Source organism: Stomoxys calcitrans, chromosome 5 (assembly GCF_963082655.1).
Source record: "Stomoxys calcitrans chromosome 5, idStoCalc2.1, whole genome shotgun sequence".
NCBI classification, from domain to species: domain Eukaryota; kingdom Metazoa; phylum Arthropoda; class Insecta; order Diptera; family Muscidae; genus Stomoxys; species Stomoxys calcitrans.
In genome coordinates this window covers 20,765,929-20,793,278 of record NC_081556.1, presented here as the reverse complement: position 1 = coordinate 20,793,278, position 27,350 = coordinate 20,765,929, and the positions used below count along the sequence as shown (strand labels likewise).

The window sequence follows — 27,350 nt, the reverse complement described above, 5'->3', positions numbered from 1 at the left end:
AACTGGAATGTTTAGGAGCCTAATACAGCACCCTGTGCCTCCCTCCTCCAAATTTCAGCGGAATCGGTTCTTTTATGGGTCCAAGAACATAAATTGGGAGATCGTTGTATATGGGGGTTAACTTAACCAGCGTATAGACTAAAAAAGAATCTATGCAAAGTTTCAGATCAATATCTCTATTTTTAAAGACTGTAGCGTGATGCAACAGACAGGCGGATGGACATGACTTGATCGTCTTAGATTTTTACAACGATCGAGAATAGAGGAGGTACACTTTGGAAAAAAAGCCACTTAAAAAAATTTCTCATATTTTTTTTGGCAAGAAAGAGCAGTTTGGTCTACAATTTAAACATGAATCGTCTTACAAACGAACAACGCTTGCAAATTATTTAATTTTATTATCAAAATGCGAGCTCGGTTAAGAAAGTTCTTCGCACGCTTCTTCCATTGAGCGACGAAGCTAATTTTTGGTTCAATGGGTACGTACATAAATTAGCAGAATTGTCGATTTTGGAGTGAAGATCAGTCAGAAGCATTGCAAAAGTTACCAATGAAACCAGAAAAAGGCAGAGTTTGGAGCGGTTTATGGACTGGTGTCATCATAGGACCGTACTTCTTCAAAGATGATGCGAATCGCAACATGACTTTGAATAGTGAGCGCTACCGTTAGATAATATCCAACCTTTTTTGCCCAAAATGCATGAGTTTGACTTGCATGACATATGGTTTCAACAAGACGGTGCCCTATGCCACACAACACTCGTAACAATGGACTTATTGTGAGGCGAGTTCGGTGAACATTTTAATTCACGTTTGGGACCGTGAAATTGGCCGCCTAGATCTTGGGATTTAACGCATTTATTGGGTTGACCAAAAAGTAATTGCGGATTTTTCATATAGTCGGCGTTGACAATTTTTTTCACAGCTTGTGACTCTGTAATTGCATTCTTTCTTCTGTCAGTTATCAGCTGTTACTTTTAGCTTGCTTTAGAAAAAAAGTGTAAAAATGTATATTTGGTTAAAGTTCATTCTAAGTTTTATTAAAAATGCATTTACTTTCTTTTTAAAAATCCGCAATTACTTTTTGGGCAACCCAATAGTCTTTTTTTTTGTGGGGCTATGTTAAAACTCATGTCTATGCAGACAAGCCCGCTTTAATTGAAGTATTGGAAGACAACATTAAATCATTTATTCCGGAGATACTGGCTGAAATGTTGAAGGTGCAGTCACAGTCAACATTTACATGAAACAATTTTCAAACATTAAATTATATGGATCGTATTATCGATTCAAAAACAATTTCATGCATTTTTGTAAATGTTATGGTTTTTTTTTTAACTTTCTTATAGCTCTTAAAAAATCACCCTTTGCATATATTCAGAATTGTCTTGACATTCTTAGTCCATTTAGTACGTCTGCTGAATTTAAGACAACCAAATTGGTCTGTAACCTAATATAGCTCCCATATAAATCGCATGAGTACGTAGTCTTCTGTTATGTCTATCAACATCCCAGATAAGTATGGTCCAAATCGGTCTATAACTTGCTATAGCCTCTATATATACATACAGACCCCCCCCCCCCATTAATCTTCTATTGCTCCAAGAAGCTTAAAATTTTGACAGAAATTTTGTATGTAAAGTACACATTTGCCTTTCAACTAAGTTCGTTTGTGCACATGTTCAGTTCAATGTATGGTGGTGGGTTCCCAAGATTCGGGCCGGTCGAACTAAGCTCACATTACTTTTTTTTATATTTCGTTTTATTTTATTTTTTTTTTATTTTATTTTGTTTTTTTTTTTTTTTATTTTTTTTTTTTATTTTATTTTATTTAATTTAATTTTTATTTTATTTATTTTATTTTATTTTCTTTTATTTAACTTTATTAATTTTATTTAAGTTTATTTCATGGATTCCCAAGACTCGGTCGAACTAAGCTCACATTACTTTTTTTAAATTTTGTTTTTTTTTTTTTTTTTTTTTTTTGTTTTTTTTTATATTTATTTTATATTTTATTTCATTTAATTTAATTTTATTTCATTTTGTTTTATATTTTTTTATTTTATTTTATATTATTTTATTTTGTTTTATTTTATTTTATTTTATTTTATTTTTGTTTTATTTAATTTTATTTTTCATTTTTTTATTTTTTTTTATTTTATTAAAATGCTATTGGTAACACTTCTTTGAAGTGTTTTGTTTTATATTTTTTTATTTTATATTATTTTATTTTGTTTTATTTTATTTTATTTTTGTTTTATTTAATTTTATTTTTCTTTTTTTATTTTATTTTATTTTATTAAAATGCTATTGGTAACACTTCTTTGAACAGGCATTCGTCTCAATTTGTTTTTTATGTATTGAAGCTGATAACAACACACAATACATGTTTTAATGTGGATGAAGACTCGTCGGTATAGTAAACAACAATGTGCCAGCCACATTTATTTGTAGCTATGTAGCTACCTAGCTCGCGTTTCTTTTTTGTCATCAGCTACCAATCCGTCTTTCTTCAAATTTTTTTTCTTGATCATGAATTAAGGCAATATAGGGGGTTTGTTTCTGTTCAATGTTCAAATTGTAGCCTATTTTTGTTTTGGTTTTCACAAATATTCCTATTTAGCTTGTTTTTGAATTAGCTGATATACATGAGATTGGTGATGGAAAATTTAAGACTATACTTCACAGGATCATTTCTGTAGTCAGTCTTCAATTACTTTCATTGCAAAATGAAAAATCACACACCTGCGATGAGGAGGTACATCGTTTTATCTGTAGCGTGAGGTTTTGAACTTTGTCTTTTATTTTATGCCATTCTTTGGAATTGGCATAGTTGGGACAATGTTTCTTCGATGATCGCTCGATTAAACAGATAAAACGACTTCTGAGTGGTGTCAAACTTTTTAAATTAATAAATTTTGATGATGGTGATAGGGGGAAATTTCGATAAGGAATTTTCTGGGAAGACAGAATTTTTTAAGGAGATTCTTTCACTATAACATAATCTCTCTTAACGATCAAAGTTAATGAATTTTTTTTTTTTTGAAAGACAGAACTAGAAGACTTTAAAATACAAAATTTCCATGAATATTTTTAAAAATGGGCAACAAATAAATTTTAGTGAGTTTTTTCTTTTCTATCAGAAAGATATTGTTGCTGATGGCAATATTTTCTCTAAAGACAATATTGAATGACATTTGTTCTAAAAGCAAAATTTTAGTGAAATTGTTTCTAAAGTCAAAATGATAAGTTTTTGAATTCCTCTTCTGTTGATACCATCTACTTTGAAAATACCATATGTTGATATTGTGGGGAACCAAGAATATCCCTCTCATATTTATATATCATAAGACAATATGGTGCGTATGTTATTGGATATTAGTTTATTGGAAAACTATTGCAATCGAATTGATTTTATTTGATATTCATTGCATCTAAGTCACTTAATTTGCATATTCTCAATTGCAGTTTAGAACATTTTTTTTCTTGGTTGAAAACATTGGCAATAGAGAAAGAGAGAATAGACCAACCCACAATGCAACCAACCAAAATGCAAAATAGTACCAGCTAAATGAATCCAAAAGTAGAAAATTTGCATTACAAATTTTCTTGCGAATAACCTCAAAGGACCAAGTAAATCGAATGCAAGTCATAGAGATTGTGGCACACGGTGTGATTGAACATAGGGACAGACCATTGTCTGCTACATATATAAAAAACTACTGTAGAATTTTCGAATTTAATTTTCTTTAATTTATAACGTACTGTATGTGTGTGTGTAGAAATCCTTTCTTGACATTTCTGTATGTGTGTGTGCAGAAATCCTTTCTTGACATTTCCTTTGAACTATGACACTGGTCTTCTCTTCACATGGAGTTTTTGCCTTTGGCCCATTGGTCCTATGGACTATGCTGGAAAAGTCTTTAGCAGCATTGATATGGAAATTAATTAAGAAGTGTCAAAATAGCTTGGAAATATATTTCCAAATCAATTTAAGCAACATTGAATAAATACACACTTATTATTCATCTATTGCAAGGAGTGCAATAAAATAATATTGAAAATGTCAAATGAAAATGACATGACCTGGCATACGAAGGCTAACTACTATGCATATCCTGCCAACCTGAACGTCAGTAGCTTAAATCCAAGAAATCCATTCATAAGGCCAATTTCAGTGCTGGCAATGAAACTTTTTCAAAGGTTTGAAAAGGATTTGAAGAGGCCTACAAACTGTTGACTGACTTGGTTTCAGGTGGGATGATATGACATTTATATACATATGCATGTATATGTTTTTGGTGCATCTGTGCATTTGTGCAAGTTGTATGTATGAGTATGTCTTTTAGTTCTACATCCTTTGAGTCCCTGTGTGCATACTAACATAAACAAAATACAACAAACATTTTCAAAACATTAATTTAATAACTGACAATTATGAGAACGTGTGTGCATTTGCTTTTAGATGTCAAGTTAGAAAAAATATATAAAATTGCCTTAATAAAATAGTAAAATGGTATGTGTTAGCCAATGTAAATGGTAGGCTTGTTTTCCTGGAACTTGCATGTGATAAATTTAATTTTGAACTAACTAGATGGCTTGTGGAAGATCGAATAAGTTGTCTTCACAAATTTGGTGAAAGTTCCTCTATCAGTGCTAAGAAACATACAAACAAATGATGTTCTATAAATTTCAGAAGTTTCAGATTGCTTATGTATTTATTTTCTTAGGTGCCACAGACCGTTTGATCACGAGCCAAACGCATAATGGACTTTCAAGTCAAAAATACCAAACAAAATTTGTAGGCAAGTTCCGCCGGGCCGAACTTTGGATACCCACCGGTTATTTATATTAAAAATCTTTCCTCATAATACAGTGAAAAATGCAGCATTAATGAATCCATAGCCGCTATATCTAAATATAGTCCGACCTTGTCCATCAAATACAGCCCGATTTTGACCATACTCGGTACGAATGTTGACGCAACTCATTTCAGCAAAGGGTTTAAAAGCTTAAATCAGGAGATCGGTATATACACCCAGAGAAAAGTTAATACTAAATGTGTTCATTTCAGTACCATATGGTATTGATAATAAAGCAACACAGTATGGTACAAAAACAATACCGGATGGTATGGATGAAAATGATTAGTACCGTTTGGTACTAGCCTTATTATTGAACTGGTATTGGTTTTAATATCAATCTGTTATTGGTTTAACACCAGACCGTTATTGGTTTTAGTAACCAAACCGTTATTGATTATTCTGCCCCCTAATGAACCAAAAAAAATCCCTTGAAAATAATTTTAATCTAATTTTATTTCGATTATTTCTGTTAATAATTACAAAAAGAAATGTTACACCGTGACCAAGCTCAACTCTTTGTATTCAGCAATTGATTCCATATCCATTGATTCCCAGAAATGCTTTTCATATGAATACATCAAAACAGCATCGTTTTCCACACAAGAGACTATCATGTTTTTGATATAGAATGTCCTTAGAATTTGTACAAATTACATTTTCACCGCTTTCGAGTATTTGAGCAGGTCTTTACGCACTCATATGGCACGATGACAAGAATACCAATGTGACGCCGTCAATTCTTAATAGCCTCCTCTGTCTGGTATTAAATTGATAACAAATTTGATTTAAGATCTTTGCCGATGGCGCGAACAAAATAATACCAGACGGTATTGCCAAAGTACCATAACTTTGCGATCAGCGTATGGCAGCTATATTTAAATCTGGACCGATCCGTGCCGTATTGAACAAGAATGTCGAGAGGCATAATGCCATGTTTGCACTGACTCGTTTGGGTTTGGGTTTCATGATGCATTATTGTTAAGGTTTATGGTCTCTTGCTTTTGATGCAAAATGTTGTTAACAATGTTTAACAATTTTTTAGGAAGAAATTTAATTTTTTATTTTGTGACATTCAGGGCTGTGTTTATTTGACACAATTTAGGCGTTTATTTGGGCTCACATGTTTTGATTGACTTGTTTTTGTGGCAAACGGGTCGTTTTCAGAGCATGTTAAAGGGGAAAACAAGGAATAGTGTGCTAAGTTCGGCCTGGCCGAATCTTATACATCCTCCACTATGGCTAGCATTTGTCGAGTTCTTTGAGAGGTACCTCTTTTAAGGCAACGAAGGATAATGGATAAGAATTGTTATGCCGATTCGGACCATAAGTGAATTGAACGTTGAAGACCATAGTAGAAATCATTGGGTAATATTTCAGTCCATTCGGATAAGTATTGCGTCTTGTAGGAGGGGCTCAAGAAGCTTAGTCGGGAGATCGCTTTATATGGGAGCTACAATATATCAGGCTATAGATCGATTAAGACCATATTGGACATGTATGAAGGTCATGGGAAAAGCCGTTGCACGAAATTTCAGCAAAATCAGATAAGAATTGCGGCCTCTAGTGTCTTAAGAAGTCAAAATCCCCTATCGTTTTATATGGCAGCTGTATCAGGTTATACACCGATTTGAACCATACTTAGCACAGTTTTTTGAAGTCATAGCACAACATTTCATGCACAATGAGAATTGCGACATCTAGTGGCTCAAGAAGTCAAGATCTATGGTCGGTTTATATGGCAGCTATATCAGGTTATGGACCGATTTGAACCATATTTAGCGCAGTTGTTGGAAGTGATTCCAAAACATCAGGTGCAAATTTTCAGCCATATATGATAAGAATTGCGTCCTCTAGATGTTCAAGAAGTCAAAACCCAAGATCGGTTTATATGGCAGCTATATCAAGTTATGCACCGATTTGAACCATACTTATCGCAGTTGTTGGAAGTGATATCAAAACACCACGTTCAAATTTTCACCCAAATCAGATAAGAATTGCCTTCTCTAGATTCTCAAGAAGTCAAGACCGAAGATCGATTTAGCTATATCAAAACATGCACCGACTTGACCTGTCATGACGGACACAATGAAGTCTAGATTAGGCCACATAGTTTTCGAATGCTCACAGCCCCCTCTTTGTGACCCTCTATTATTCGTTGTCCTTCGGGTCTGGTCCTGAAGACTTAGCTTACATGTCGCCAGAGGCATACCCACAGATGCCAAGCTCGTCCGCTTTACAATTCCAATACAGAACAGGTGAATTTTGAACTATTCAGTCATCTCCTTGAGAGATCTGTGACAGTCGAGGACCGGTTTTGTGTTCAGAAATACGTTCTTCAGCGATTTAATGGTTGCCTGGCTGTCTGAGAAGATATTTATGTCAATTGTCGTTATGACATTATATCGTAGCCATTCCACCACTTCCCTAATTGCAAGGATCTCCGCTTGATACACACTGCAGTAGTCGGGTAACCTCTTCGACATGACCAGTTTTAGGTCTTTAGAGTACACCCCAAAGTCCGCCTGGTCGTCTAGTTTGGAACCATCCTATGTAAATTATGTTACCAGCGATATCGTAGTTCCAATCGGTCCTATCAGGAATAGTGGTACAGTATTTTTTATCAAAAAAGCGGCTCAGGTAGGATGTAATCCACACTGCCTGGAACATCAAATATTGTATCAAGGATAACACAGTGTCCGTAGCTGCCACATGACTAATGAGAAAGCTCCCTTAACCTCATGGCAGTGGTCGCTGCAATTTGGGTAGCCACAGTGTCCAGAGGCATAAGATGTAGCATTAAATTCAGTGCATCGGATGGTATCGTCCTTAGTGCGACTATGATGCACAAACACACCATCCTTTGGATCCGGTTAAGTATTGAGCAGTAGGTGGACTTTTGAAGCGCCGTCCACCAGACCGCAACACCATATAGCATTATAGGTGTGACAACTGCAGTATATACCCAATGCATGACACGTGGTCTAAACCCCTAACTTTGGCCAATGGCTCTCTTGCAGGTGTTTAGGGCAAGAGTTGCCTTTCTTGTCCTTTGCAAAATGTTGGATTTGAAGTTCAATTTGTAAAGATCGGACCAAAATTATGGCTTTTTCGGATGAAAGATTTACATGGGAGGTATATCAGAATCTGAATCGATTTTGATGAAATGTGTATAAGGACGTTAAATAAAACACCACATGATTAATTTTGTAAAGCTTGGACCATAAATGTGGCTACTACCACTAGGTGGTGTAGGGTATACAACTATAGTAATACATATGGTATTTTATTGGTAATTGAAGTTCATAAGGCAAGCCTTATGAGTACAGAAAGTGACAGCACATATTTTACGCACATATCGTGTGATATCCGCTGATTTTCTGAATTCTGAAAATTTGAGACGAGATTACTACAGACAAATGGATGAAAATTGCTGGAACATTTTCGTTTTTAAGCTAAAATTAATTTTTCTTTATATTTTTTTTTTGTAAATAATAATAGATGTCCTCATTTTAGCAAAAGCATACTTCTCCCGGTCGTTTCATAATCCATAAATTGCATTAAAAGCTCAATAGGATTGACAATTCTGCCTCATATCCAAGTGTCAAAGTGAAAGTATATGTCCTGAAAATCCTTTCAATATGCGAAGTGATACACATATGATATGTTAATATATATGTGAGCGTGTGTATCGAGTCCAGTTTCAATAATTTATGAAACAGTAGCACTTACACTTACACCCTCACAGACCATTTAAATGCTCATGTGTGCAAACAGGAGTAAATATAATAAATTGATAAATATATTGAACACAGACGACAAATGTACGTTGCATACATTCCAGGCTTTCACATGCAGTGTCCTGGTATCCCCAACAAGCAGCACTCATTTTGTTGAATCTGACATACAAGAAAGCAAAATACAGATGGATGGACAAATGGACCGTTGACCATTGCATGGACTTGTCGAAAATATGAAAATGACTGAATGGGGTTCGATGAACACTCTCAGCCACTGGCTGGCTACTGGGCTGGGACATTAAAATTCAATTGGATGCAAGTGCAAATTTAATTCCCAAAACTCCCAAAAGCATAAAGTAAATTATTTCAATTAAAAATTTTCTCTGCATTCATAGCAAAAATGTCCTCGTTTAAGGCGTAAGTGTGTGTGTATTCAAGTAACAATGTATACGTACGTGTATGTTGTGTTTATACTGCTGACCACATCCTTTTGTAGCTCTGCGCCTTACTCTGTCTCCCTCAGACATTTGTTTGTGTAATTACAACTCTATCATAGAAATATGTTTAAACAAATGTCCTGTAATAAGTACAACAAATATTGCAATCCACTCACTCCGCACACACACACACACACATTCACTCTGCTATGCTTGGACTGCATCATGGATGCAGCCTACCAAGGATATTCAGTCTCCTGTCAGACATGCATTCATTCATTCATTTTTCTCTCCCATACTTCTGAGGATTTTTGGATTTTCGTTGTTGTCCCTTATGCAGAGCATTTCATTTCATTCGTATGAAGTTTGTGCTTAAATTTTGTAGTCTTTGTCCCTTGGTCCATTTGTTTATTTGTTGAAAAATAAAAGTAACACTGCAAAATATTTCAATCTGTTCGTATGTCAGTTTTTGTGTAGGTACGATGAAATGTTACGCAACATTTTTTAAATCCGGCTGTAGGCTATTTTAGAGAGAGAGAGAAGTAAAGAGAGAGAGTGTGTAACATTTTGTCTAAAGGAGGCTAGATTAAATGTCTTAAATTGCGGAATATATATATAATATAAAGTTTGTTTGCAATTTAAGGCAAAGCAGATTAAAACGCTTTAACCCGTTCACAACCGACATAAAAGCAGCAATGTGTAAACAATTTTCTCTATGCAACTAGAACATTTGTGTGCTAAGAAGCACAAAAATTCCCAGTCATAAATCGAGCAAATTTTCCAAAATTACAAAAAATGGTATAAAAATTGAAAATTTTTCCTTTCTTTGCCAAAATGAACTTCGAGTTGCTGTAACTCAAACTGATACTCAAACATTTTGTAACCTTTTTTCGGCAATAAGTGGCAAGCCGACGATTTTCAACTTTTTTCATAGGGTACCCCCTTATGAAATTTTCAAAATTTTTACATCGAGATTTTTTGTCGAATTTCAACCTGAAATGGATTTTTATGCATTCGTTATGCGTTCTTAATCCAAAATAATTTGGTCTTCCCAGCCAAAATTCGAAAATCGAGCAAGTTTTCACAAATTACTAAAAATGGTATCAAAATTTAAAATTTTTCCCTTCCTAGCCCAAATGAAATTCAAATTGCTGTAACTTCCCCAATTTTTCGAATTTCTCAAAATAGATTACATCAATGGATTTGTAAAAAAAATCGCCTTTCACATTGGTGTCGCTCGTTTTGATACTCAAACATTTTGTAGCCTTTTTTCGGCAATAAGTGGCAAGCCGATGATTTTCAACTTTTTTCATAGGGTACCCCCTTATGAAATTTTCAGAATTTTTACATCGAGATTTTTTGTCGCATTCCAACCTGAAATGGATTTTTATGCATTCGTTATGCGTTCTTAATCCAAAATAAATTGGTCTTCCCAGCCAAAAATCGAAAATCGAGCAAATTTTCACAAATTACTAAAATTGGTATCAAAATTTCAAATTTTTCCCTTCCTAGCCCAAATGAAATTCAAATTGCTGTTACTTCCTCAATTTTTCGAATTTCTCAAAATAGATTACATCAATGGATTTGTAAAAAAAATCGCCTTTCACATTGGTGTCGCTCGTTTTGATACTCAAACATTTTGTAGCCTTTTTTCGGCAATAAGTGGCAAGCCGATGATTTTCAACTTTTTTAATAGGGTACCCCCTTATGAAATTTTAAAATTTTTACATCGAGATTTTTTGTCGAATTTCAACCTGAAATGGATTTTTATGCATTCGTTATACGTTCTTAATCCAAAATAAATTGGTCTTTCCAGCCAAAAATCGAAAATAGAGCAAATTTTCACAAATTACTAAAAATGGTATCAAAATTTCAAATTTTTCCCTTCCTAGCCCAAATGAAATTCAAATTGCTGTAACTTCCTCAATTTTTCGAATTTCTCAAAATGGATCACATCATTGGATTTGTGAAGAAAATCGCCTTTCATATTGGTGTCACTCGTTTAGATACTCAAACATTTTGTAGGCTTTTTTCGGCAATAAGTGCCAAGCCGATGATTTTCAACTTTTTTCTTATGAAATTTTCAAAATTTTTTCATCGAGATTTTTTGTCGAATTTCAACCTGAAATGGATTTTTATGCATTCGTTATGCGTTCCTAATCCAAAATACATTGGTCTTCCCAGCCAAAAATCGAAAATCGAGCAAATTTTTCACAAATTATTAAAAATGGTATCAAAATTTCAAAATTTTCCCTTCCTAGCCCAAATGAATTCAAATTGCTGTAACTTCCCCAATTTTTCGGATTTCTCAAAATGGATTACATCATTGGATTTGTAAAGAAAATCGCCTTTCATATTGGTTTCACTCATTTTGATACTCAAACATTTTGTAACCTTTTTCGCCAATACCGATGATTTTCAACTTTTTTCATAGGGTACCCCCTTATGGAATTTTCAAAATTTTTGCATCGTGATTTTTTGTCGAATTTCAACTTGAAATGGATTTTAATGCATTCGTTATGCGTTCTTAATCCAAAATAATTTGGTCTTCCCAGCCAAAAATCGAGCAAATTTTCACAAATTACTAAAAATGGTATCAAAATTTCAAATTTTTCCCTTCCTAGCCCAAATGAAATTCAAATTGCTGTAACTTCCCCAATTTTTCGAATTTCCCTCAAATGGATTTTTATGCATTCGTTATGCGTTCTTAATCCAAAATAAAATGGTCTTCCCAGCCAAAAATCGAAAATCGAGCAAATTTTCACAAATTACTAAAAATGGTATCAAAATCTCAAATTCTTCCCTTAGTAGCCCAAATGAAATTCAAGTTGCTGTAACTTCTTCAATTTTTCGAATTTCTCAAAATGGATTACATCAATGGATTTGTGAAGAAAATCGCTTTTCATAGTGATGTCACTCGTTTCAATACTCAAAAATTTCAACATATATAGTGGTTTTTAGTTAAATATTTCTTCTCCATTTATTTTTAAATTAATTTGCAATTACAAAAATAAAATTAGTATCGCCCGAGCAGGGACTTGAACCCTGGACCCTTGGATTAAAAGTCCAATGCTCTACCGACTGAGCTACCCGGGCACTTGCTAAGTGGCGAGCAGATAGAAACGCGATTCTGATGCTTTGTTGGTTGGAGCTTCTCAGACTTTGTTGTGACGCCACTTTTATTTTACTCTGTTGCTTTTGTATAGTGGCGTTCGTTCTATTTAAAGAAGAATATAAAATGTTTCAATTTTTTTTGCTCTTTCTGCATGAATCACGTTTGGCAACTATGTTTGTCCGTCGGGCGGTGGGGCTACGTAGCTACATTGAGTATGGTTGGTTGGTTGTGTGGTTATTTGTTCGTTTGCTAGAGTACACAACACAATTCCCCATGAATGGCATAATTCTGATCGAAAACGACTGATAATAAAAATTCAATTAGTCGCCAACAATAAGGCGGCGAATGGCAGATAAGGAGAGCGTGTTTTTATGAAGACAACATGGGACTAGGCCACATATGTGGAACCCTCTGGCAAAAAAAAAAAAAAAAATAGAGAACAGAGACCATGATGAACTGGAATTATGTTTTAATTTAATGTAAATTAAATTGCAATGTGATGAAAAAACTATTGTTAAACATTTTTAAAACATTTTTTCCTTTTTCCTAGAGGTTAGGCGAATTCCCTTTAAAATCTTTCGAATTCTAGACTTTTTACATATTGGATGACTTGGGGATGTTGAAAAGCAAACAACGGTTCTAATTGGGTTTAACTTTGCAAAATTCAGGGCATTCTTTTGGAGGACTTTGTAAGCACTTTCAAACAGCTATTAAATTTAAAACCGGAGCCCGAACAAATTTTGTAGGAGTTCACTTAAAGGTCTCCGGGCATCTTAAGTAAGTACTGTAATGCAGTGGCCCCCTCAATCAACTGCCCTTAATCCTATTGGAACCCTTGGAAAATTGGACAAATCAACCTAGAAAATTGCAAACCAATGTAGATTTTTTAAAGGCCAGAAAAATTGTTTGGGAGTCAATAGCATCGAAATAATTAAAAATTTAGTTCCTCTATTCTTGAGAGATGTGCGTGTGTTATACAGAATAAAGAATTCGCAACGAAATATTGATTTCAACAGTTCTTTTTTATACCTTAAATTGGAGGAGCTTTAGTTTAGACGGCCTGTATTGGCTACTAAAATTTCTTTTGAACCTTCACTTTTTATACCCTCCACCTTAGCATGGGGGTATACTAATTTCGTCATCCTGTTTGTAACACCTCGAAATAAGCGTCTAAGAACCCATAAAGTATATATATTCTTGATCGTCGTGACATTTGAAGTCGAACTAGCCATGTCCATCCGTCTGTCCGTCCATCAGTCCGCCCGTCCGTCCGCCCGTCCGTCCGCCCGTCCACCCGTCCGTCTGTCTGTCGAAAGCACGCTAACTTTTGAAGGAGTAGAGCTAGCCGCTTGAAAATTTTCACAAATACTTGCTATTAGTGTAGGTCAGTTGGGATTGTAAATGGGCAAAATCGGTCCATATTTTGATATAGCTGCCATATAAACCGATCTTGGGTCTTGACTTCTTGAGCCTCTAGAGGGCGCAATTCTCGTCCGATTTGACTGAAATTTGCACATAGTGTTTTGATACTACTTCCAACAACTGTGCGAAGTATGGTTCAAATCGGCCCATAACCTGATATAGCTGCTTTATAAACCGATCTTGGGTCTTGACTTCTTGAGCTTTTAGAAGACACATTTCCTATCCGATTTGGCTGTAATTTTGCACGTGGTGTTTTGGTATCACTTCCAACATTTATGCGAAGTATGGTTCAAATCGGTTCATACCCTGATATAGCTGCTATATGAACCGATCTGGGATCTTGAGTTCTTGAGCCTCTAGAGAGTGCAATTCTCATCCGATTGGATGGCACAAATTTTGTACAACTGCTTTTCCCATGGCCTTCAACTTACGTGTGCAATATGGTCTGAATCGATCTATCGCTTGACACAGCTTCCATATAAACCGATCTCCCAGTTTTGCTTCTTGCATAAGGTGTTCTGTTATCACTTCCAACAACTGAGCTTTGTATGATTGAAATCGGTCAATAACCTGATATAGCTGCCATATAAACCGATTTTGGATCTTGACTTCTTGAACCACAAGAGGGCGTAATTCTCATCGGATTTGGGTGATATTTGAACAACTGCTTCTCCCATGACCTACAGCTCCCATATAAACCGATCTCCCGATTATGATTCTTGAGCCCCTACAAGGCTCAATTCTTATCTGAATGGGCTGAAAAATTACCCAATGACTTATACTACGGTCTTCAACATTCAATTCATTTATAGTCTGAATTGGACTATTCTATAATATAAAATTGAATTTGTTGCGCTTTGTTTGCTTATTTGTTTGTTTGTTAGTTTGTTTATATGTTCCGTATAGACTCAAAAACGGCTGAACCGATTTTCATGAAAATAGGGCTCTACATTTTTTGAGATCCGAAGGTGGGGGCGGACCCCAATTTTCAAAACGATTTAAGCGAAATTTTGTATGCCACCTCATGTTACCCCAAAAACACGAAATTGGTATTACATTTTGGGGTCAACTAACCTAGGGGAACGCCCCATTTCAAAACCCACCCGAACGGACATATTTACGGACTGGGACAATATGGGTATCAAATGAAAGGTATTTAAATGAAGAGTACGAAACTGGCATAAAAATTTCACCCTTAGCGTCGGGTGGTCCCCCACCCCCAAAAAACACCACCCAACAGAACACTTTTACCGCTTTGGGCAATATTGGTATAAGACGAGAGGTATTTAAGAGTATAGTACATACTTCGCACAAAAATTTAACATTAAGTGCCGGGGGATTCCACACCCAAAAATCGCTTTGGGCAATATGAGTTTTAAATGGAAAGGTATTAAAAAGTAGAGTACAAATCCGACATAAAAATTTATTCCTTGGTGCCTGAGAGGTCTCCCCACCCCCCAAAACTCCCAGCAGGATATAATTTCCGATTGGGACAATATGAATATCAAATGAAAGGTATTTATTCCTTGGTGTCTGAGGCGCCCCCCTCCACCCAAACCCCCCCCCCCCCAAAAGTACATATTTACCGATTAGGACAATAAAAAGTTGTAAGAATTTGGTCTAAAGTGTCTACGGAGCCCCTCCAAACCCAAAATCCGCCAAAACGGGCATGAATATCCAACGTCACAAAGTGAATGTAAAATTAAAGTTCTTTGAGATTTGACTACGCATCTGGTATACACATTTAGCAGAGTCTGGGACCGCCCAACCCACTAAATATCCTTCAATAGGACGTGTAGTTCGATCGGGATAATATGGAATTTACCGAAAGGTCTATGACAGAAGATTTAGAATCTTATGTTGATATAAGGATTCAAGTTTCTGGATCCTGTCGGACATATAGATCTCGACATTAAAGGACTCAAAAAAATTATTTTTTGGTTCTTACCATCGGGGGGACCGACCCTCTGCTCCCAATAAAAACAACCCCAAACTGTCATGTAGGACGACCGAGAATATATTGTATTGTGTCAGAGGGCAACCGCTTTCTCGCATCCTTCCCAAAAAAAAGGGAATTAAAAAAAACAAGTAAAAGCGTGCTAGGTTCGGCCGGGCCGAATCTTATATACCCTCCACCATGGAACGCATTTGTCGAGTTCTTTTCCCGGCATCTCTTCTTAGGCAAAAAAGGATATAAGAGAAGATTTGCTCTGCTATTAGAGCGATATCAAGATATGGTCCGGTTTGGACCACAATTGAATTATATGTTGGAGACCTGTGTAAAATGTCAGCCAATTCGAATAAGAATTGCGCCCTTTGGGGGCTCAAGAAGTAAAATAGAGAGATCGATTGATTTATATGGGAGATGTATCGGCAAATCGGATAATAATTGCGACCTCTACAGGCTCAAGAAGTCAAGACCCAAGATCGGTTTATATGACAGCTATATCAGGTAATAGACCGATTTGAACCATTCTTGGCACAGTTGTTGGATATCATGACAAAACATGTCGTGCGATATTTCATTCTAATCGGATAAGAATTGCGCACTTTAGAGGCTCTAGAAGTCAAGACCCAAGATCGGTTTATATGGCATCTATATCAGGTTATGGACCGATTCGAACCATACTTGGCACAGTTGTTGGATATTATAACAAAACACCTCGTGCAAAATTTCATTCCAATCGGACAAGAATTGCACACTCTAGAGGCTTAAGAAGTCAAGACCCAAGATCGGTTTATATGGCAGCTATATCAGGTTATGAACTGATTTGAACCATACTTGGCACAGTTGTTGGATATTATAACAAAACACGTCGTGCCAAAATTCATTCAAATCGGATAAGAATTGCGCCCTCTAGAGGCTCAAGAAGTTACGACCCAAGAACGGTTTATATGACAGCTATATCAAAACGTGGACCGAAATGGCCCATTTACTATACCAACCGACCTACACTAATAAGAAGTATTTTTGCAAAATTTCAAGCGGCTAGCTTTACTCCTTCGGAAGTTAGCGTGCTTTCGACAGACAGACGGACGGACGGACATGGCTAGATCGACATAAAGTGTCACGACGATCAAGAATATATATACTTTATGGGGTCTCAGACGAATATTACGAGTAGCTACAAACAGAATGACGAAATTAGTATACCCCCCATCTTATGGTGGAGGGTACATATTTGTGCATTATGGAAAAATGGGGTTCAAATCGATTCTTGGCTAAGCAGTATGCTCATAGTAGCATGAACCAGTATGAAATTCACATTCTCTTGTCAACCTAATCTATTCAAGATTAGTTTCCATAGAAATATCATCTGAAATTTTTTATGACTAGGGTGTTAAGTAAAATATTTGTAATTTCTTAGAAAATTTTCTCAAAATGTGAATATTGTAGACAAATATGCATGTCGAAGTGCCAATTTTTTAAACAGTTGATTGTTTTCGCCCAAAAATACCTCAGTGTTACTTTACTTACTCATTGTATCATCCCCTTTTGTTGTGTTGTATCTATCAACTACAGGTGAACTCAATTTTAAATTCTATGTAATCTGGCACTTTTGACTTTCGTCCTTCTTAAGCTTCACCAAAAATGGCTGCATTGAAGATCATTTTGCACTTGGCTTTTGGAAATCACTCTTCCATATTTAATGGGCTGCAGCACACTTACATCAAACGAAGAGTACATAAATTATGAGGCAAAGATTTATTTCCATCAAATATACATAATACCAAAATATTTACATAAGCGACTCTACCTCTCGCATGTGTGCATGCATGTGAGGACATACCCTCATACCCATATACCCTGCTGTGGGTTTTCGTTTTGCCATTGCGTATTTACATACTTAAGGTCGATAGAACATCATTATAATAATCTTCAAGGAGAAAGTCTTCTTATCGCACTTATTGCTGCACCCTGCAAAAAAGAGAAGCAAAAAAGTATGGAATTACAAAGTACTTGACTTTTGAACCATTTTCTAGAAAAGACGGAAAAGAAAAGCCGCACATTCGAGCCTGAAGCCCCAAACTAAGGGGGAAAAGTTTGTGGCAGAACCATATGGCGTTTACCGACTACTTTTTGCTTATATTAAATGCTGCCAAAAAATGGCAAACGCTGTGAACTGTGCTTCAGTTTTGGTCGCCTCATACATATTGAACTATAATGCATCATTGACTATGGGGAAAAAACAGCAAAAAATAGCAAGAGATCTCTGTTTGAGAGTTGGTTTGGCCATATACCGATATGGGTTAAATGAAATGCTTCAAAAACCAATCATCATATAATTTGGTGTTCTCTTCGGGTCACACTTTCTTGCCTTACACTCCACTGCAAACATCTTGATAAGAGAAGCTTGTAGCTGTAGCTAGTCAACATCCTCATCCATCCATTCATTCATTCATTTTATTGCAATTTTCCGAAGCCATTGTCTTTGGAAAATTTGTACAAACCATTTTGTGAAATGTCTCATTGGTAGGGGGGGGGGGGACGGAATACGACACAAACACCAAAGCCACTGCTTTAAGAACAAAGAAGACGTAGTAGAAGAACGAGTAGCTTTCAAGGAAGACCGAAAGGAAAAAGTAAATCAACATAAATAATTCATTATTGCCGCCTGGTTGAACATAAATCAAAAAGCCACATACGCCACATATGACTCGCGTTAAAACGTTGTTACCTTCTGAACTATGCACAAATTTATTCCTTTCTTGCAAATGAACATTTGTCGGTACGTCGGTAAGAACGGGTATAGTTTGGAGGACACATACTGGGGGTACATATGTGCTTGCAACCAACATGTCTGTGTACATGTTCTGCATGCAAGACATAACGAGGGGTTTGCGAAAGATTCAAGGCAAAATATTAGAAGTGGTGGGTTCAGTAAGTGAACTACCTAGAATCAATGAAGGGAAAAACAGACCTCCCCCCCAATGTTGAGGACTCCATCGAATATTTAACAAGTAAGAGTGTGTTAAGTTCGGCCGGGCCGAATCTTATATAGCCTCCACCATGGATCGCATTTGTAGGGTTCTATGCGCAGTAACTCTTTTTAGGCAAACAAAGAATATTTAATAAGAACTGTTTTGCTATTGGAGCTATATCAAGTTATAGTCCGATTCGGACCATAAATGAATGCTGAACATTGTAGAAGTCATTGTGTAATATTTCAGTTCATTCGGATAAGAATTGCTCCTTGTAGGGGCTCAAGAAGCAAAATCGGGAGATAGGTTTATATGGGAGCTGTATCAAGCTACTGATCTACTGAGCTACTGTACTGGTCATGAGAGAAGCCGTTGCACAAAATTTCAGCCAAATCGGATAAGAAATGTGCCCTCTAGAGGCTCAAGAAGTCAAGATCCCAGATCGGTTTATATGGCAGCTATATCAGGTTCTATACCGATTTACGCCATACATATCACAGTTATTGGAAGTCATATCAAAACACCTCATGCAAAATTTCAGCTAAATCGGATGAGAAATGCGCGCTCTATTGGCTCAAGAAGTCAAGATCCAAGATCGGTTTATATGACAGCTATACCAGATTATGAACCGATTTAAATCATACTTAGAACAGTTGTTGAATATCATAACAAAACACGTCGTGCAAAATTTCAGTCAAATCGGACGAGAATTGCGCCCTCTAGAAGCTCAAGAAGTCAAGATCCTCTATCGCATAATTTCATTCCAATCCAATAAGAATTGCGCCCTCTAGAAGCTCAAGAAGTCAAGACCCAAGATCGGTTTATATGGCAGCTATGTCAGGTTATGGACTGATTTGAATCATACTTGGCACAGTTGTTGAATATCATAACAAAACACGTGCAAAATTTCATTCAAATCGGACGAGAATTGCGCCCTCTAGAGGCTCAAGAAGTCAAGATCCTCGATCGGTTTATATGGCAGCTATATCAAAACATGGACCAATTTGGCCCAATTACAATTCCAAACGACCTACACTAATAAAGAGTATTTATGCAAAATTTCAAGCGCCTATATTCACTCCTTCGAAAGTAAGCTTGCTTTCGTCAGACAGACGGAAGGATGGACGGACAGACAGACGGACGGACATGGGTAGATCGACATAAAATGTCACGACGATCACGAATATATATACTTTATGAGGTCTCAGATGAATATTTCGAGTAGTTACAAACAGAATGACGAAATTAGTATACCCCCATACTATGGTGGAGGGTATAAAAATCATCTGCATCTTGAATATTCGATCCATTTACAGAGAATCTTCAGAGTGCACACCAGCGGTTGTACTAAAGAGAGGCTGTGGACTTATTGTTGGTTGGCGACTAATACACCTTGTTTCCAGATTTATTCTGGTAGATGAAAGGCTAGCTAAAACTCACCTGACCACCAATTCAAGGCAAAGGTGTTAGAAATACCAGATTTCAACAACGCGATATTTGCAAGGCTACATAGGTGTACACCTATCAAAAAGCAAGATTCCAAATTGATCACGTTGGTCATACAGCTAGTTAGACATACAACCGCAACAAAGGTTGAAATTGCACCCTGTAAAGGCTCAAGAAATCAATATCGACAATCGGTTTATATGGCAGCCAGGGACGTAGCCAGGATTTTATTGGGGGCAGTCTAACCCAACATTTTTCGATAAACAGCCAAAAATTCGTCTGTTACTGTGCATTTGCTAAAGATACCTCAAATTCCCTTTTCGAAATTGTGGTCGCTACTGGGAGCATGAACGGACCCATCGATCACTCTGGTCATAAAGCTAGTTAGACATACGACCGCAGCAAAGGTTGAAATTGCACCCTGTAAAGGCTTAAGAAATCAATATCCACAATCGGTTTATATGGCAGCTAGGGACGTAGCCAGGATTTTATTGGGGGGAGTCAAACCCAAAATTTTTCGATAAACAGCCAAAATTTCTTCTGTTACTGTGCATTTGCTAAAGATATCTCAAATTCCCTTTTCGACATGGTGGTCGCTACAGGGAGGATGAACGGACCCATCGGCGTTGACATTTGATTACACACTATTTATGGGCCTATCCTAGTCTTTCAAGTCTTTGCGAATATCTTAGTTTTAAAGTGATAGTTTCAGCGAATCGGCTTCGGTATTTTGACCACATTTTTGCTTTTGCGCTCATTTTAATTTGCTCAAACTAAATTTATTATTTCAACAGGTTATTGTTTGTGTCGGTCAATTGGTTTTAAATGACTTTTATTTCCATTGAGTGGTCTAATAAGTACAAGTCATTCTTCAAATTTGTGGTACAAAATATTGGTCTTTTTGGTAAATATAGACCGGAGGCTTAAAACAACTTACTTTCGTGGGCTTCAGACCCTTTTTTTAAATATAGTCCGATCTGAACCATATTTGGGTCGGATTTTGGGAAGCTTATAATAACCCACTGTTTTAAATTTCAGCGAAATCGGATAATAAGTGCAGCTTTTATGGGCCTTAGACTCTTAAACGGCAAGTCGGCCTATATGGCAGCTATATCTAAATATAGTCCAATTTGAACCATACTCAAGTCGGATGTCGGAAGGCCTAAAACTACTCACTGTTTCAAATTTCAGCTAAATCGCATAAAAAATGAAGCTTTTATGGGCTTCAGATCCTTTATCGGCAGCTCGGTCTATATGACAGCTATATCTAAATAAAGTTCGATCTAACCCATATTTGGGTCGGATGTCGGAGGCTTAAAACAACTCACGGTTTCAAATTTCAGTAAAATCGGGTAATAAATGCAACTTTAATGAGTCTTAAACCCTTAACCGGCAGATCGTTCTATATGGCAGCAATATCTAAATAAAGTCCGATCTAAACCATATTTGGGTCAGAGGCCTAAAACTTCTCACCGTTTAAATTTTCAGCGAAAACGGATAAAAAATAAACCTTTTATGGGCTTCAGACCTTTTATCGGCAAATCGGTCTATATAGTAGCTAAATCCCACTTAACCTTAGTGCAGCAAAAAGTCGTATCTTTGCCAAATTTCAGCTCAATATTTAAATTTCTGAAGAGTGTAGAGTGATTACAACAGACGGAGGGACACACGGTCTTCGTTCAATCGCCTTAGAATTTTTCGACGATCCGAAATATATACTTTGTACCAAATTCTTGTTGTGTTTTTTTTTTTGTACCTGGCAGCCATTTGTGTGTTTGTCTAATTATTTTTGTAATTGGACATACCAGCATTTTTGTACCTTAGGCGAAACTTTAAAAATTGTCACTTTCCGAGATTATTAAGCTACCCAATATAATGACTGCTATTTGCGAAACAAAAAAAGGACAAAATATGGTGTGTGAGAAAGTGTGTGTATATAATTATTTGGAAACCCATGAGCCTGCTTGGTATTATTTTCCTCTATACGTACACAGTAATGTGCAATAGTGTGAGTATTCTAGCCCACCACTGGTCTATACGCTCAAATACTCATTGTTTGTGGCTATCGACCCACTTTGCAATTAAAGAGTTTTTGGTATTACAACAAACGAAAGGTTCTTGTACCGCAGGCGAAGCTGTTAAAGGGCGAAGCTGCAATAAACAAAGTTAGTTATGTTCTATAATCCTACGTTTATGGCTAACGTTTGATAAGTTGAAGCGAAACGTTACTCGGTTACAATAAAAGAAAAACTTCGATATAAAAATATTTCATTGAAATTTGTTCCCTAACAAAAGACGGAATGTTGAAAATTTTGTGCGTAGAATGAATATATAGGGTTGCTTAAAAAGTAATTGCGGATTTTTAAAAGAAAGTCAATGCATTTTTAATAAAACTTAGAATGAACTTTAATCAAATATATAATTGCCATTTTGTTCGATAACCTTTTGTATTCCACGCTCATAGAACTTCTGGCCTTTATCTGAAAAAAACTGAACCAAGTGCGATTTTATAGCCTCATCATTGCCGAAAGTTTTACCATTTAAGGAGTTCTGCAAAGATCGAAATAAATGGTAGTCTGACGGTGCAAGGTCAGGGCTATATGGTGGATGCATCAAAAGTTCCCAGCCAAGCTCACTCAGTTTTTGGTGAGTGACCAAAGATGTGTGCGGTCTAGCGTTGTCCTGGTGGAATATGACACCTTTACGATTGACCAATTCTGGACGCTTCTCCTTGATGGCTGTATTCAATTTGTCCAATTGTTGACAGTAAACATCCGAATTAATCGTTTGGTTCCTTGGAAGCAGCTCAAAATACACCACACCCTTCCAATCCCACCAAACAGACAGCATAACCTTCTTTTGGTGGATATCAGCCTTTGAAGTGGTTTGAGCTGGTTCACCATGCTTGGACCATGATCGTTTTCGACTAACGTTGTTGTAAACAATCCATTTTTCATCTCCAGTTATGATTCGTTTTAAAAACGGATCGAATTCATTGCGTTTAAGGTGCATATCATAAGCGTTGATTCGGTGTGTTAAATGAATTTCTTTCAATACAAGTGGTACCCAAATATCAAGCTTTTTCACCAGTCCAAGACTTTTTATGTGATAATGAACGGTTGATTTTGGTATATTTAACTTCTCTCCTATCTCACGCTCAGTTACATGACGATCCAATTCGATTAATGCTTTGATTTGGTCATCATCAACTTCATTTGGCCGACCTGAACGTGGCTCATCTTTAAGTGAAAAATCTCCAGAACGGAATTTGGGAAACCAATTTTGACACTGTCTTCCTTTTAAGGCTTTATCACCATACACATCTCGTAACTTTTTAGCAACCTGCTCCGCGTTTTTTCCTTTACGGAAATAATAAAGTAAAATATGACGAAAATGCTCCTTTGTGGGCTCCATATTAAAATTGACGCCAAACAAACAAATGTAAACAAAATTTCGCGAACTTTTTTTCTAAAGCAAGCTAAAAGTAACAGCTGATAACTGACAGAAGAAAGAATGCAATTACAGACTCACAAGCCGTTGAAAAAATTTGTCAACGCCTACTATATGAAAAATCCGCAATTACATTTTGGGCAACCAATAATTCATATTTTTTTCTTCTGACAAAATAAGTTTCTGTGGGTGGGTCTACGTCCCTGATGGCAGCTATATCAAAACATCGACCAATATGGTCCACAGACAATCCCAACAGACCTAAACTAATAGGAAGAATCTGTGGCAAATTTCAAGCGCTTAGCCTTTCTCCTTCAAAAGTTAACGTGCCTACGGACGGAGGGACAGACGGATGGACATAATTTTATCGACTTAAAATGTCATAATGATCATGAAAATATATATGAGGTATTGGAAAAATATTTCTAGGTGTTACAAAAGGAATGACGAAATTAGTATACCCCATCCTATGGTGGAGGGTTCAAAAAATAACTACACTATCCACCAGACCACAATATCACATATTATTATAAGGCTGACAAGGCACTGAACAACATTTAATATAAACCGCAAAGTTTTTCTTTTGTTGATAGTGTTGATTTCAATGTTTCCTATCCAGCATAAAACCCAGTATTTTTGCGCTTCTCCTCTAATACATTTTGTTGAGGGACTAGTCTAGCTTGATTTCCACTTCCTTATTTATATCGTCTAGCTTATTAGTCCCTACAACTCATTATTGGTGTGAACCTCGTAAGAAAATATTGCAAACACCCAACCAATCCAAAAGAATGTATGGCAATTTCATAGCCTGTAGCTTAAATTGTATGTTGGCGGTGAAGTATATCAATGACACGTATACCACATACACACAACGAAAAACATGATCGCACATACACATGACAGTCTGCGTGTGAGTGTATAAGGTCTTTGTGCATATACTTTCAAACAACCGCAATTGCAAGTTGTGAAACGGAGACGTTCATAAAACCGATATGTTTCTCAACATCATCAAACAATAAACGCATTAAATTGTAAAGTTAGTATGCATATATAGTACATCTATATGCATATGTGTGGGTGAGTACGTGTATGAAGTCTTGCTATGAAACGTATGCATGTGAGGTTTTTAGAGGTGAATGAATGTGTTTGTGTGCATTAGTGCGCGATAGTGAATGATGCTAACTAAAAGGCATTCATGCATGCCTATAGGATCTATAAAACAGGCTTTCAACTGTGCAGATTTATTGGTAGGTAAATGTGTGTATTTATATGTATGGGTATGTTGCTGTATAGGGGCAGTTGAATAGATGCCTGTGAGTAACTGCATGTAGACTCCACAAGTAAATGTATTCCTTAAGTTAGTCAGTCACTTGGTCTTTCTTCGTTCTCTCTCTCTCTCTCTATCACCTCTACTTCTAATGCCAGTCAGTCACTAACCATTCGTTCTGCCACCCAACCACCCATCCATCTATCCATCGTGTCAAAGAACAACAAGCAATCCAGTCGTCCTTTTGGTGCATCAAACACATGTACACACATTTATTCATCCATCCATCGAGTCCTTATCGTTGCCATAGCCAACGTCATCACACATTCATGACATGCTAGCGCAAGCAACCAAACCAAATCATTCGTTTGTTCCTTGACTATGGTAGTTCGTTTCTTCATATGTTCAGCTATTCATTCATTCATTGCTTCATCTTTGTTTCTTTAGTTTTAAAACTTTTGATTTTTCCTTTAAATTCTGCTCAATTGCATCTTATTACCATCACCAGCATCAACACCACAATGTACAAGACTTGGGATTTTTCCCCAGTTCTAATTTACCAAGGTACAGATGAACTGAGACCTGAATTGTAAAACATATTTGAACAGTGGTTAGTTGATTGGTTTTAGTAAAGCCTTAAAACTGATTTTAATCGAATACCGATCAGTAAGTCCACCCATATAGTCAATGTCAAGACTTTAAATGGTGTATGTGTAATCTCTAAAGTTTTGGATCTTATCGAGAAAATCTAAGCGGTTTCGAAAAGTATCAGAACAAACTTTCAATGAAATTTTCTCTAAAGGCAGAATTTCAATGAAATTTTCCCTAAAGACAAAATGTCAATGAAATTTTCTCTAAACATTGGTCCCTACTCGGGCGCCACTCTAATGATTTGCCTCATTAGACAATATTTTTGCATAATTTAACGTGGATTGCCATATAACTTCAAAAACTATCACGTTCGACTGACAGAGTTAGACTGTCTAAATTAAAATTGAAGTTTTTCTAAAGGCAGAATTTCAATGAAATTTTCTTTAAAGAAAAAATGTCAATGAAATTTTCTCTAAAACATTGGTCCCTGCTCGGGCGCCACTCTAGTGATCTGTGTCACTAGACAATATAAAGCGGATTGCTATATAACTTCAAAAATTATCAGAGTTAGACTGTCTAAATTAAAATTGAAGTTTTTCTAAAGACAGAATTTCAATGAAATTTTCTTTCAAGAAAAAATGTCAATGAAATTTTCTCTAAAACATTGGTCCCTGCTCGGCCGCCACTCTAATGATCTGCGTCATTAGACAATATAAAGCGGATTGCCATATAACTTCAAAAACTATCAGAGTTAGACTGTCTAAATTAAAATTGAAGTTTTTCTAAAGGCAGAATTTCAATGAAATTTTCTTTCAAGAAAAAATGTCAAAGAAATTGGTCCCTGCTCGGGCGCCACTCTAGTGATCTGCGTCATTAGACAATATAAAGCGGATTGCCACTTCACTTCAAAAACTATCATGTTCGATTGACTGAGTTAGACTGTACAAAATTGATTATAAAGATCATGGGATCAACAACGAATATGCTTCATAGGGACATAGGTCAATTTATCTAGATATTACAAACGAAATGACGTAGTAAGTATACCCCTTCAACTAACTAGTTTAAGGTAGAAAAGATCCGGAGGCCCCAATAGCTCTAAAGTTAGTTTGGCCGCCTATTACGCTGAACGCCTGGATTCGAATACTGGCAAGAACATCTAAAAAAATTTCAGCGGTAGTTGTTCCCTCCTAATTTTGGCGACATATGTGAGGTACTATGCCATGTAAAAAATTCTCCCGAAAGAGGTGTCGCATTGCGGAACACCGTTGCAAATCGTCTATAAAAAGGAGGCCCCTTAATTGGTCAGAGATCGACCGTTGGCGAATATTATAAAAATTCAATTCATGTTAGTATAAGTATAGTGTTGTTGAACTGGTTTCAACATGCCGGCCTACTTGCACTAGTGCAATTCAGTACTGACAGCCACCGAAATTTGTCCACCCAAATATGGTGCTTTGGGCTTGCCCATCGCCCAAAGCACCATATTTGGTTAGACAAGGATTGTTGGTTAGAAGAGGATGTAAGGATCATGCCGACTTTCAAAATTTTAGGGAGCTGGTCATAAGAGATTACGACCTCAATATTTTTGGTGCGAAAAAATGTGGATCCGCCAAGTCGGTGATCTGATCGTATGTTTTCTTCAATCGCTCATCTAGAACAGTTGTCGGAAGAGTCATATTTAGCTGCAGCTTCACTTCACCAGACACTTGCATTTTGGCAATGGGGTCTTGGTAAGACTGAAGATTAAGCGTTCAGTACTCCTAACCGTCCTTTTTTGTGCTGTTGAAGTGTAGTTTGTACACCACCGGAGTTCAAGAGCAGCCTTGTTTTAAGGCGACGTGCCAGGATAGTAGGTAGAAAAACATGCGTTTTTGACCGACGGCTTTGAAGCTCTGCAACATACGACTTCTTCCGTTGCATGTATGAAGACGGACGTCTTTGGTTTTCAGATTTGGATGTTGAGGTCTGCTGTCGTTGTTTCGAAGTGTTCTATTCTGTTCGCTGCCATATCAACGTGTATTAGTGTGTGATGGTGATTTTAGCACATTATACAAGTTTTCCTCGACGAGCACCAGTGTCTCGTGTGCGCTATGC

The 27,350-nt window shown here is 36.6% G+C and overlaps 1 long non-coding RNA gene and 2 other non-coding genes across 3 annotated transcripts in view; 1 reads left to right on the top strand and 2 right to left on the bottom strand.

Annotated features, from left to right (window-relative positions):
• The first annotated feature begins 2,671 nt into the window (after positions 1 to 2,671).
• Positions 2,672 to 2,893, top strand: LOC131998230 (small nucleolar RNA U3). Its single transcript, XR_009398669.1, has one exon. It is a non-coding gene; the product is annotated as a small nucleolar RNA U3 (small nucleolar RNA).
• A 9,169-nt stretch (positions 2,894 to 12,062) lies between these two features.
• Trnak-uuu (transfer RNA lysine (anticodon UUU)) lies at positions 12,063 to 12,135 on the bottom strand. The gene has a single exon. It is a non-coding gene; the product is annotated as a tRNA-Lys (tRNA).
• Positions 12,136 to 17,263: 5,128 nt separating this feature from the next.
• LOC131998110 (uncharacterized) overlaps positions 17,264 to 27,350 on the bottom strand; it is a 56,144-nt gene continuing 46,057 nt past the window's right edge. The window contains exon 2 of the long non-coding RNA XR_009398566.1: positions 17,264 to 17,495. This is a non-coding gene — a long non-coding RNA (uncharacterized LOC131998110). The remainder of the gene's footprint in view (positions 17,496 to 27,350) is intronic.